The sequence below is a fragment of the Rhinatrema bivittatum genome, chromosome 7 (assembly GCF_901001135.1).
Source record: "Rhinatrema bivittatum chromosome 7, aRhiBiv1.1, whole genome shotgun sequence".
Classification (NCBI taxonomy): domain Eukaryota; kingdom Metazoa; phylum Chordata; class Amphibia; order Gymnophiona; family Rhinatrematidae; genus Rhinatrema; species Rhinatrema bivittatum.
The window spans coordinates 89,731,464-89,746,113 of NC_042621.1; the positions used below are offsets into that span (position 1 = coordinate 89,731,464).

The window sequence follows — 14,650 nt, forward strand, 5'->3', positions numbered from 1 at the left end:
AGGATTTTCCAGTTTAAAATTCTTTTGTTAGTGATGTCAGCAGTTTCCAAAAGAATAGAGATTGTGCATTAGAGCTAACATGGCTGAAACAAGCTTAAGACAAATGAACCAAAGATGTCACAACTTGGCATTGCTACATGTAGGTTAGAAAAACAGATTCCTAAGAATAGATAAAGAAGTTGTTTACTGCATTAGCTGACCATTGTATCATGCAAGGTATCATGAGCACAGCAGTTGCCTTAATGCATATTAATGTTAGGCAATATAGATACAGAAAGTTAATTTCTTAAAATGTTTTTATCATTTTCTATTGGACAAAGTGAATTAGGTGCATAATGTGCTGATAGGTATATAAACTTGAATTATTATTGCACGTTCACTTTACTTTTGTTCCTCAATTTAGTCTGACAGCTTGCGTATCTGATTTAATAAAGAGGAAGTAGGCTTGCAAACCTGTCTGGTATTTTTAAAAAATATTTTTGTACAAATTTAGGCAGTGAAACACAGCGCATGGGGTTTGAGGCTTCTTTAAGAATTCCTAGTTATTCAGGAAAGTTCTAACAGGCAAGCTTGACTGAGACAGAGTATTTCTTTCAGCCAGGTCTATATGATAAACAGTACGTATAATTGAAATTCCAAAATTAAATCATAAATTGAATAGTCTGATGATACTGAATGTAAATTCAACAAACCACGTTTAATATCTTGCACCCTTTTTATATCAACTCTTACTAATAGATCTTTAAGAGTCTGGTTTGTGATGTATCAAGTAGCTTCCCTTATTTATGGATTAATTATGAATTTTCTTCTGCTGTGGGCCATAATGGCCATTGCTCACAGTCATTGGGATACTAGTTTTGGCCTGAGACTTCTAATTCCAAATATTGGGGCATCATCAGTAATGCAGAAGTCACTGATAGCCCCAGGGGATTTCAGTTCCAGCACGATTTCAGAAATGAAATTGTCTTGTCCCCTCCACATTAAATGAAACTTGAATCAAAAAGTGCTCAACGTGGTCACTTAAAAATTTCTGTAATACTCTTTAATTTCACCTTGGTGCACACAAAGGGGCAGGCCCTTTGGCAGGTCCAACTGTGTGCCATCTTTAAATAACGTAAGGGCAGGAGCCCTTGTCACTCTTAGAACAAGATTTGTCTGCTTCTCTTGCAGGATCTGTTGGTAAAATCAGCACAGCTGATGGGAGGGGACCTCGTGCGCAGACAGAACAGTCACTGACACCCTCCTAAAGTGGCTCTCTGCAGCCCATGAAGCAGAATGAAGTAAAATGCTTCATTATTTCTAAGTCTATGCTTTTTCAGTCCCATTCCGTAACCCATCATTGTAGAGCCTCCTTTCTACTGCACCTCTTGTGCACTGATAAATTGGAGGTATTTAAATGTCTTTATCATATCTCCCCATCCCACCTTTCTTCTAGGGTATATATATTTAAGTCTGTCCCCCATATGCTTTATAATGCAGATCATTTTAATTGCCACCCTATGGACCAACGCCATCTGGTTTATATCCTTTTGAAGTTGCCGTCTGCAGAATTATACACAGTATTCCAAATGAGGTCTCACCAAGGACTTATACAGGGAATATTACCTCCTTTTTTTCAGCTGGCCATTTCTCTCCCTAGGCACCCAAGCATCTGTCTGCTGTTTGCCATCACCTTATACACCCGTTTGGTCACAAGATCATCAGATATGATCAACCTCAAATCCCATTCTTGTTTCATTTATAGAAGTAAAAGCCGTTAAGCCCGTTAAAACGGGCTACATCCCTCTGTCTCTCACCTCCCCCTCATTCTCTCTCCCCTCACTCTTCACCACCCCCCTACCTCCCTCCCTCCCTCACCCACTCCTCCCCACCCTCCCTCTCCTCTCACTCAGTCCCTCCCTCCCACTCAGTCTCACTCACTCCCTCCCCCCTCTCTCCGTCCCTCTCACTCACTCAGTCCCACTCACTCTCACTCAGTCCCACTCACTCCGTCCTCTCCCTCCCTCTCTCTCCCTCAGTCCCACTCCCTTCCTCAGTCCCACTCACTCCCTCTCACTCAGTCCCTCCCCCCCAGTCCCTCCCCCTCACTCAATCCCTCCCTCCCACTCAGTCCCTCCCTCTCACTCAGTCACTCCCTCCCCCCTCTCTCCCTCCCTCCCTCCCTCTCACTCACTCAGTCCCACTCACTCTCCCTCAGTCCCACTCCCTCCCTCTCTCTCCCAGTCCCACTCCCTCCCTCAGTCCCACTCCCTCTCACTCAGTCCCCCCTCTCCCTCTCACTCAGTCCCACTCCCTCCCTCTCACTCAGTCCCTCCCCCTCACTCAATCCCTCCCCCTCACTCAATCCCTCCCTCCCACTCAGTCCCTCCCTCTCACTCAGTCACTCCCCTCCCACTCTCTCTCTCCGTCCCTCCCTCCCGACTCAGTCCCATCCCTCCGCTCTCTCTCTCTTCTCCTCCCTCTGGCTACTGGCCGCTACCGCCGCCGCGCGTACCGCCGTCGCGCCGCTACGCCATCTACCGCCGCGCGCCCCGCCGCCCGCGCCCGCTACCCCGCCGCCCGCTACCGTACCGCCGTCCGCTCGCTACCGCCGTCGCGCCGCCCGCTGCTGCCACTGGACGCCGCCCCTACCCCGCCGTCCGCAGGCTCCTTACACGCCAGCCGCCGCGCCGCATACCGCCGTCGCTACCCCGCGCCGTCTCGCTACCGCCGCTACCTACCGCCCCCTCCAGGCGTCGACCGCCGTTCCTTCCCGCCGTCCCGGCCCGCCCGCTGCTGCCAATGGACGCCGCCATTTTTTTTCTTTCTGACGCTGGGCCTCAGACCGACGTTCTCGCCCCGCACCATGCGCGGTAGAGCTGAGTCTCTACGCGCATTTGCGGCACGTCTGGTCAAGAGCTTCGTTATCTAGTAAGATTTCATCCCCTATACTGTACCACTCCCTTGGGTTTTTGCAACCCAAATGCATGCTTTGTGGTTTTTAGAATTAAATCTTAACTGCTAGAATCTGGACAATTCTTCAAGTTTTGCTAGATCCCTCCTCATATTTTCCACACCTTTCTATGTTTCTATCCTGTTGCAGATTTTCTATCATCTACCAGAAGACAAAGATTTCTTGATTGTCCTTCTGTAATATCACTTAGGAAAATGTTGAAAAGGGCCGATCCAAGGTCTGATCTAAGTGTAATGTCCTTCTCCTCAAGTTGAACTCCATTTACCAAGTTGACTCCCACTCAACCAGTTTCTAACACAATCATTTACTTTAGGGTCCATACCAAGGGCTCAGTTTATAAGCCACCTAAGCAGAACTTTGTCAGATGCCTTACTGAAATCCAAATACACTATGGGGTAGATTTTATAAATTTACGCGCAAGGGGGTGCACATTTGTGCAACCGGCGCGTGCTGCTTGTTCCCTCCAAGGAGCGGCCTCGGAGGGAACTTTCCTTCCGCCTCCCCTCACCTTCCCCTACCTAACCCACCCCCCCCCCCGGCCCTATCTAAACCTCCCCCACCTTTGTTGGCAGATTTACGCCTGCCAGAGGCAGGCGTAAATCTGCGCACGCCAGCAGGCTGCTGGCGCGCCATCACCCAACCCGGGGGCTGGTCCGGAGTCCTCAACCATGCCCCCAGGCTGGCGTCACGCCCCTGACACGCCTCCTGCCACACCCCGAAATCCGCGCCGCCCACCCGACACGCCCCCTTTGTAAAGGCCCGGGACTTACGCGTGTCCCGGGGCTTGCGTGCGCCGCTGAGCCTATGCAAAATAGGCTCGGCGCGCGCAGGGGCCTTTTAAGAGGGTTACGCGCATAACTTACGCGTGTAACCCTTTTAAAATCCGGCCCTATATCTAGCGCTGTCACCTGATTCAACACTCTGGTCACCTAGTCAAAGAAATCAATCAAATTCATCTGAAGAGACCTCCCTCTGGTAAGAACCATGCTGCCTTCCATCTTGTAATCCATTGGATTCCAGAAATCGCACTGTTCTCTGTTTTCAGCAACGATTCCATTATTGTACTCAGCTCAGAGGTCAGACTAGCCTGTAGTTCCTAACCTACTCTTTCCACTTTTCCCAAAGTTAAAGAAGCATTGAAATTGTCAGCCAGCAGAGCTGCCAGGTCTTCCTTAAGTTCTTTTAAACCCTTGGATATATCCCATCCAGCCCCATTGCTTTATCAGTTTTGTTTAGCTAGCTCCTCACGAACTGTTTGAGGTTTACTTTACTTCCAGTACTATTTGTATCGGTTTTCTGTGCAGCTGCTAGTGGCCCTTCCTCAGTGAACCCCCAAAGAGGATTATTTGTTGAGCAAGTCCTCTTTTTCTGCATCAGCCTCGAGTATCCCTCCCCCTTCACCTCTGAGTTTTGCAATGCCACATTTGCACTTCCTCCTGTCACTAGCATGTTCAAAAACAAATTGTCCCCTTGTGCTGGGTTTCTGAGCCAACTCTGGCTAAATCTAAATCTGTTTGCTCTTTTAAATTATCTGGGGCCAAGCATAAAGTGTGTCTATTTAATTGTGTGCTTTTTTTGGGGCAGCTGCTTTAATTTAATTACCAAAAGATGAGCGATAGTCTTGGATATTAAATTGTTTTCTGGTTTTATAAAAAAAAAAATTGTTTCTGGCCTCTGTGTTTCGGGGAATGGCTAGTTATTGCAAATGAGCATTATGCTAGTAATTTCCAGCTAATCTGTGGGTACATTTTGGAGTACAGCTCTATTCTACAGAGGAAATGCTCCAACTAAGTGAATGTCTGGGAATATATATATATATACACTATATATATATATATATATATATATATACTGTATACAAAAAACCCCCAACATGCAGCCGTGGGAGACCATAAGCACTATTATTATGTTTAATGAATCAATTGAGATATGTGATGTTTCTTAGAAATATAGATTTTTTATTAACTGCTTTAAAAAATGTACTAATAATTTAAATTGAATTACAAAGCATTAAATATTTCAAATATACTAAAATCTTGCTTTTAGTCCAATCGGTTATGACCCCCAATCCTCTCCTATACTTGTCCTCAATCTGACCCTAATTGAACTAAATATTCCCTAATGCTTTGTAATTCAGTTTAAATTATTAGTACATTTGTTAAAGCAGTTAATAAAAAATCTATATTTCTAAGAAACATCACATATCTCAATTGATTCATTAAACATAATAATAGTGCTTATGGTCTCCCATGGCTGCATGTTGGGGGTTTTTTGTATATAAGCTTTAGCACTAGTAGAAGCAAAATTGCCAAAAAAATTTTTGCTATATATATACTGTATATATATATATACAGTATATATATATATACTGTATATACTGTGTATATATATATATATATATATATACTGTATATATATATATATACAGTATGGGGCGGATCTTCAGAGCCCTGCTCGCCTAAATCCGCCCAAAACCGGGCGGATTTAGGCGAGCAGGGCCCTGCGCGCTGGTGAGCCTATTTTACATAGGCCTACCGGCGCGCGCAGAGCCCCGGGACTCGCGTAAGTCCCGGGGTTTTCGGAGGGGGCGTGTCGGGGCGTGTCGGGGGCGGGACCGAGCACAGCGGCGTTTTCGGGGCGTGTTGGGAGCGTTCCGGGGGCGGGCTCGGGGGCGTGGCTACGGCCCGGGGCGGTCCGGGGGCGTGGCCGCGCCCTCCGGACCCGCCCCCAGGTCGCGTCCGGAGGGAGACGTAAATCCCCCGACAACGGTAAGGATGGGGTTTAGACAGGGCCGGGCGGATGGGTTAGGTAGAGGAAGGGAGGGAAAGGTGAGGGGAGGGCGTTAGAGGATTCCCTCCGAGGCCGCTCCGATTTCGGAGCGGCCTCGGAGGGAATGGGGGTAGGCTGCGCGGCTCGGCGCGCACCGACTATACAAAATCGATAGCCTTGCGCGCGCCGATCCCGGATTTTAGCGTATACGCGCAGCTCCGCGCTCTAGGCGCGGCTCCGCGCCTGGAGCGCCAACAAAAGTACGCCTATTCGCGGCATTTGAAAATCTACCCATATATATATATATATATATATATATATATATATATATACTGTATATACTGTATATACTGTGTATATATATATATATACAGTATATATATATACTGTATATATATATACACACAGTATATACAGTATATATATATATATATATATATATATACATACTGTATATACTGTGTATATGTATATATATACAGTATATATATACTGTATATATATACACACACAGTATATATATATATATACTGTATATATATATACTGTATATATATATACTGTATATATACAGTATATATATACTGTGTATATATACTGTGTATATATATACTGTATGTATATATACTATGTGTATATATATACTGTATATATATATACAGTATATATATACAGTATATATACTGTATGTATATATATATATATACTGTGTATATATATATATATATACACTGTGTGTATATATATATATATATATATACACACTGTGTATATATATATATATATATACTGTATATAGATTAAAAAACGCATTGATTATTTTGACTACTGGCCTTTAAAAGCTTTTACTGCTGCTAATCTCAGCTGTTTAAAAACCTTTCCTCCCTTTCCCTCTCCCCCCACTCCAGAGTTTGCTTTTCTTATATTGTGTATAAGTGAGAAATTCAGATCACATGTAGTCAGATGTTTACACCAGAGGATAAGGGTGATAGGTGGAAGCTAAAGGATTTGGGATGTCAGTCTCAACAAACACAGGAAATAAGTATTAGCTCAGTGGTCCATTTATTAGCAAAAAGGCAGAAAAGGAGACCAGAAGAAACAGCTGGACAGCTATGAGCACAAATGCTCATAGTCTGGGTAATAAAGTTCCAGACCTGCAGTCCCTATCGGTGAGGTGGACTTGGATACTGTTGCTATTATGGAGGTGTGACTTAGTAAGTCTCATAAATGAGTTATGGCCAGGCTGGGCTATACTCTGTTGAGGAAGTATAAAGATGACAGAAAAGAGGGAGGAGCTAGCTCTTTATGTCTTACTAGGAAACATAACCAATGATCTTTAATTATAGTAATTGGTAGCAAGGTGCTTTTCACATCTTTGTCATGATAAAGGTGTTCTATATCAAAGTAAATTAACGCAATAACTGATGCCTTTGTCTTAAGGCAGACTATCTGGAGGCTTAGAGCTTGCCCCATCTGTTTGCAGCTCTCTACAAGTTGCCGCAGAATAAATTTAGTTACAATTAAAATGGCCAAACAGGAATTAGCAACCATTAGAAAAGCCTTCCCCACTAAACAGCATCTAGAAAGTCTATCCCCACATCCCACAGAGGATTCAAATACCCAGAATTAAATGGATTACTGTGGTCTCTGATAGGGTAAGACACCTGCTCCCCCAAATGCTATCCACACAAAATGCCTTTTCTGCCTTGGAAAACGGTGCTGCTTCAGCAATGGAAACTGAAGTGGTTTCAGAAATAAATGTTACCCAAGATGCACATAAACCCCAAAATATTGTGAAACATTGAAATGGAAAAGTCCTGCTGGAAGACTCAGTTATCAAAGGCACTGAATTGGGGAAACATTTTGAAAGAAACACAATGGAGCCATCTGGCAGAAATGCAATTAAAGGAAAAAGTAAGGACTTCACTTTGTAGCCTTCCCACCCTCACTCTGCTTTCCTCTGATCTCTTCATTCACTCTCCTGCCCCCATCATCCCTCTCTTCCCCCTCCCTTACTGTAGCCACCAGCGCAGTAAGCAGCAACTTGGCTTGGAAAGATCCCACACCCAGTAGCAGCAGAAGCAATGGAGCTGACAGGCATTTATCTCACAGCTTTCACATCTCTTTGACCTTGGTCATTATCCCTCAGGGTCTCTTCAATTGTACCAGGAAATTGCACAAAATCAAGGCCATGTGGCTGCTCCATCTCAGGGTAAGCAGCTCCAACACATTCTGCTTTGCTTCCTCTGGGACCTTGGGGCCAGGTATGAGATATGCCACCCCCAGCTCTGCTACATTTCTAACAGGGGAGCCAAAATTGCCCTTCTCCACTTCCTTGAGTCCCAGGAAAAAGGTAGTAGAATGCCATTCTGGGTTGTTCTGCCACAAATTAAGGCCAGGGTAACAGACACAAAAAGGGTTTGAAGTAACACAAGGTAGAAACTTGTGAGCTGAAGCCCTAATCATCCAGGCCAGGGTTGAAGCCTTGATGACTGGTAATATTGCTTATAAGTTACAAACTTGTGCTAATTCAAACCCTTTTGTGTCTCTTTTTAACTCTGCAGTTTTTGCTTCAGTAACATCCCTTCCCTTCCTGTTTCCGGAGAAAAGGAGGGGAGGGACTGGCTGCTCTGTCCGCTCCAGTTCACCCCTTCCCCTCTTCCTTCCTTCTGGCTGCCTGAGAACACCCCTGCTGCCCTGCTTCTTAAGTTTGAATAGAATTGCTGGAACTGCATTCCAGACTGTTCCCCCACAAACCAAGCCCTGGGATTAATTCAAGCTCTCAAACTACTTTCTAGCACACAAATATACACACTCTGTCATATTTCAACCCTCCAACAAATTCCTTTCCAGGATTTAAGCACTCCTTCCCAGCAAGTCCTATTTACCCACTAGCAGATGTAGCTGTTGCGTCCATCGGTCTCACACGGTTTCAACCTTTGTGCCTCACCTTTCTCTCTGCTCTCCCCACTAGCCTTGGGAAGATGGCTACTGCTGTGTCTGCATGCTGCTCTCTCCGGCGTCCCTGGAACGGCTATGGCAAAGCCTCATGCCATGTTTCTCCTAAGGGCCTCCTAAGGTGCGCGCGTGCACACACGCCACCCACGTCTATATCCACGTCATGGCGGGAACCTCAGGGGCATTCCCCTCGAGTGACGTCACGCCATCCGGGTATTTAGCCTGCCCTTGTTTGCTAGCTCATCGAGTTAGCAAGGTTCGGATTAGGATCATGAATGGATGGAAAGCCTTCGGTCTGAGCTACTCTGCCACTTCCTTGCTGCCGCTGGAAGCTCTCTCTGCCCTTCGGGGTTATCATCTAACCTGGGTACCCGCTCCTCGGGGGCCGTTTACTTTCTTTCAGGTGCCTATCTGGGATCAGGTACTCGCTCCTCGAGGGTCTGCTCTCCCGGACTCGGTGCCTGTGATCAACTACTTCTGCCTGCTGGGATCTCCACCTATACGGCTACCAACTTAGTGAGTAATCTAACTTTCTCAGTCTGTCTCATCTACAGCGCTGCTGCGCTGGGAACCTGCATCCAGATATCCCTATACTATCTCTGTGAGATGGGTCTCCTCAGCCGAGAGTCCCTGGACTGCTACCTCTGGATCTTCTCACTACTGCCACCTCTGGTGGAAGATCAGCTCTATAATAAAAGACGAATCTCTGTGTTTGTGCGTCCTGAGTCTAGCCTAGTACTGTGGTTCCCCACGGGGCTCTTCCCCATGGGTGTGGTCATCTCCACAGGACCCAAAACCTCCAAACTATAACAGTAGCAGGACCCCCATGGGGGAGGCAGAGCCCACCCGGGAGCACACAGCCACACGGCATTTGTGGACCTTCGTCTTTCTTGCAGTCTGGGACTTTCTTTCCTGCTCAGAGAACCCTGCAGGCGTATGATTTCACACACGACGCGAGTCTGGATAGCAGACCCATTGGGAACACCATATGGTCAGAGCACAATGGGCCTTTTGTACACAAAATGCATGAGGTAGCCAGTTCATCGTCCAGCACTGTAGCATCAGGGAGCTGTGTGGTCTCATGGCCCCACTCATAACGCCTCCAGTTGGGGGTCCCATCCATATGAGGTATATGCTGCCCTATGTCAGTCACATGGGTGGTTACTTAGGTCCTTTCATTCAGTCTCCTGAATGGCCATGTAGGGGTGGTCTTTTCAAACTCCAGGGCCGCACACAGCAACGCCTTGCAACATATGGAGAGGTAGCAGTGAGGGATGGTTCAACTCCATGACCTGGGCTACAGACCGCCTTTGAAGAGTCATCTCCAACTTTTTCATCATTTTCTAAGCAAATCAAGCAGGTCTTTCAAGCAGTGTCGAAGCCGCAAATAGACAACTGTCCAGATTCACTAGTTAGGGCTACAGCTAACATTTAAGTTCTGAATGCAGTCAAGCGGAATGCCAGTACATCAATGGGTGAGTTAACAAGGGAAGAGGTGGTAGCGCATGACCTGCGGGGGAGGTGGTACCTGCACCAGCGACCAAAAGAAAGGGCAAAACTATGCGCAAACAAAGGACCACCACCGGTTTGAATAGCTCTATGGATATGTCGGACTCTGACACCTCATCTGAAGATAGCCCATCGCGACCACAGAGGAGATCGAGCAAGCACCCAGAGGACTTCCATTCCTCAGTACCTTATTGCAGCTATGGGAGAGCATGCTCAAAGCACTCCGGAAGAAAATAAAGAGACAAACCTGCACAGACAATTTTAGAAAAATGGAGGGAAGAAGAAGAGGTACATGGAAGAAGGACAAGGATGCAGACATGGCACTCAGTGCGAATAAAAATGTCCCTAGGTATATACTCAGCTGGACATGGGCATTCCTGAAGATGATAGGCCAGGATGACCCGTCACAGTATGGCCCCATGCTCTGCTATGAGGATACCATTCTCGAGGCTTATAAGGAGTTCAGTAGTTGGGCAGGATGTCAGTGTCGCCATTGGCCATACTACCAAAAAAGGAGCCCAGCAAGTATAGGCTCATTCACAATCTGTCGTACCTTCAATGATCATTGGTCTCCAAGAAATGCATCGTGCAGTATGCATCCATTGAGAGTGGTATAGCGGTGCTGAGGAGGTCCAGGCGGAGTGATGGCTAAAACTGTTATTGAGTCCACTTTTAGACAGTTGCTGGTACACCCAAGCAGCTTTGCTTTCTTAGGTTTTCAGATTCATGGCCAATTCTGTTTTGACAAGTGCATGCTAATGGGGTGTTCTGTGTTATGTGCTTACTTTGAATTATACAGTTCCTTTATGCACAGGGTGACTGTATGGCGGGCTGGTATGGACAATGTCATACACTATCTGGATGATATCTTATTCATTGGGCCAAAGGAGTCTGATTCCTGTTTACATCTTCTCTGAGAGTTCCAGTCTGTCGCCACTGATTTTGGCATCCCGTTGACCCCTAGAAAGTCTCCATGACTATCCATTTTCTCGGAATCAAACTTGACTCAGACAAAATGATTTCTAGACTGCTGGAGGGCAAAATAACAAAGTTTTGAGATATGTTATACCAGGCTCTAAAGGCCATGAAGTTGACTCTTCATGCATTGCAGTCCATCATCGGAACCTTGATTTTCACATGCAGGGTCATTCCAGTGGTGAGGATTTTTCTGAAGAAGACTACTTCAGCAATAGTGGGTTTCAGCTGACAGCATCATTTTATCTGGATATCAAGCCAATGCGGGATGACATCTCCGTTTGGGTATCCTTCTTAGTCGAATACAATGGCATGTCTATGTGGCAAGAGTCCCCACTAATTAGTCGGGACTTGGAAATATACTCTGACATTTCAGAAGCGTGGGGATTTAGCATCTTCTGTCAAGATGCATGGTGTGCAGCCCCATGGCCTGATACCTGAGTCCAGGAAGGGCTATCTCTGAATATTATGTTCCTTGAATTGTTCCCCATCTTAGTTGCTTTAGTAATTTGGAGCACTAAGCTGTGGAACAATCAGGATTTGGTGAACATATTGACCAGGCAGTCTGCCAAAAGCCCCAGGGTAGTGGAATTGTTAAAGGTGGTGGTCCTTGCTAGTCTGCATAAATACCGCAGTCCAAGTGTGCTACATACCAGGGGTCAGTAATAGAGTTACAGATGCTTTGTCTCATGCTAAGTGGGACCTATTTCACAAACAGGTACCACAATGGACAAATTGGGAACCCCAGTTCCAGACCACTTATGGACGATTGATCTCTAACCACTAGAGACCTTGTTCAAGGATCTCTAGCTCTGGCTATCTAGTCAGCATACTGTAGAAGCTTTGACCACATGCGAGGATTCTTGACACAGCATGGCTGGGTCACTGGACATGTACTGGACGATTTGATTGTGAAATACTTTTCCTCTGCCAAGGCCATGTGAATATCCAGGGGCGCAGTGGTCAAGCATATAGCCAGCCTATCTTTCTTTATGAAGGCACATAGCTGGGGAGACCCCCACCAAATTCTTTTTGGTTAAGAAGATGCTAGCTGGATGGGCCAATTACCAACTCATGCCATCTGATCACCCATGATATGCTGCTGGTGGCATATCCCCTTTTCAGACTAGCATGTTTCATCTGGCATTCTTGTTGGCCTTCTTTGGCACGCTGCGAACAAGCAAATTGATAGCCACTGCCAAGATCAATACAGGCTGCAGCGATATTCACCTGTGGAATATAACTTGCTTAGGATCCATGGTCCGTTTACGAGTACAGAGATTTAAGACAGATGGCCATAGGGCCATCCTCTCATTGAAAAGCATTGATTCCCAGGTTACTTGACCGGCGAAGAATATGGAATCCTACTTGGCTATCAGACCCTCTGGAGGGGCACATTTGCTGATCCATGCTGATCGGGTGCCTCTCACTAAATATCAAATCTCCACCATTCTGTGACTGGCAATAATGAAGTTGGGACTGGATGCTAACGACTTTACTTCCCACTCTTTTCGGATTGAAGCAGCCACTAGCACAGCGCAGGTAGGCTTAAGAATGGACATGATACTGCAAATAGGAAGATAAAGGTTATCTGCTGTCAATACATACCTGAGGATGAAGTGAGACAGAGTTTCTCACTCATTTTCCTTTGTGTCAGAGGACCATCTAGGTTGTTGAACACTCCTTCGTCCACTGGGCAACCAGGAGGCCCGCGAGCATCCATATGAAATGCATTTATGTTTGGCATGTTGAGGTGTTAACATCTTGTGGATCAGTAAGCATGGTATGCTCTGGGAACAAATTCTACCCTTTTTACGGCAACAAAGATTCATTGGCTGCCCCTGATGCATTGGTGCTCAGTCTGGGAGGCAATGACTTGGGTGCTTGTTTCTGCAAACAATTAAGATAATCAAGGCTGACCTTGCCAAATTAGCATCTTGGTTCCTGTAGACTTGCCTGTTCTGGTTGGACATCATCCTGCGCCCAATATGGTATGATGTAAAACCTTGGGAGGAGAGAATGCAAGAAGGTATACCGCCACATTGGCCTCTGGGCTCAAAAGCTGGGAGAGCATCAAATGGGCCAACATGCAATGTGAATGTATGTACAGGTCGGATAAGATACATTTGTCAGATATTGGTTATGACATTTTCAATAACGTACTGCAGGAAGTTATGGAGGACCTATTTGGGGTTGTAGGTGTTGGCTGCAGACGAACAGTTGTGGGGGGGCATGAGGCAAGGATATCCCTACCTCATGTCTATGGCAAGTACCTGAGCTGGTGGCAAGTTTTATAAGCGATGCTGGGATCTTTCACCAAGGTACCAGGTCTGCCTAAGGCTGGGAAGAGGACGCCTTTTCAGGAAAATGGTGGGGCACCTCGGAGGGAACACCCGCCTTGCTTTGGAAGCAAGGCGGGTGGCCAGAGTAAAGATCGCTGCCTTGCTTGGTTTATTCACGGCGGGTGGCAAACTGGTAGGACATAGTCTGGATGTTAATTGCCACAGCTCGGGTATCTGTTTTTAATTGCTAATGTGTTCTTGATAATAAAGCTGTGGCCTGTACTTCCAGTTTAAATTTCTTGCATATATCTTGCTTGTGTCCTGTTTTCACTCGCTATGTGTGTGTGGTGGGGGGGGGGGGGGGGGGGGGGGAGTTGGATTTGGCAGGCATTATAATTGCGGCTGCCAGCGTTAGTTCCTAAATATTTCAGGCCATCAACAATCCAATGAAAAGTTTGCAAGGAGACACAAAGCCCCAGTATATTAAGGGGCATTTTCTGTTTTATGCCAATTTATTCTATAGCCAGAAATCTAAGAAAAGGCAATATCAGTGATTATAACCATGATCATAGTTTCAGTATTGCACACATACAGCAAAACATCATCCGCATAGGCGGATACTTTACATTCAGTGTTATTTTGACACCGTGGGATCCTGATGTAATAACAGCAATAGGAGTTCTAAAGATAAATTTAAAAAGGATGATGAGAAGCAACATTGTCTTGTATCCCTATTTTGTGAAATCTGATCCAAAAGTGTGCTATTGACCCTTGGATTATCAATCAAGAGACAAATATTAATAAAGGAATCCCAAAACCAAACCACTGTAAAACAGAAAATATGATCAAAAGCTTTTTCAGCATCCAACAATATCACAGCTACCTGCTCAGGCATATTGTGGGCAATGGATATAATATTGTGAAAAAAAAAGCAAGCATTAACCATGATATAGAGCTCCTTAATGAAACCCAATTGTACAGAATGAATCAGACTACCAATAAAGGGTTCCAGCCTAAAAATCTTTTGGCAAAGATTTTATAATCAACATTAAGCAAAGAAACTGGTCTGTAAATAGAAACTAGCACGGGATCCCTGCTAGGTTTAGGAAAGACAATTTTAGCATCATAAATCTGCATAGCATGAAAAAACATTAACAGTTTGGGAAGAAGCTGAGTGGAAAAGATGTTATAAAATTCTATAGAG

At 45.6% G+C, this 14,650-nt stretch overlaps 1 protein-coding gene across 7 annotated transcripts in view; it reads left to right on the forward strand.

Annotated features, from left to right (window-relative positions):
- PRMT7 (protein arginine methyltransferase 7) overlaps positions 1–14,650 on the forward strand; it is a 323,317-nt gene that overhangs the window by 193,902 nt on the left and 114,765 nt on the right. The window lies entirely within an intron of this gene.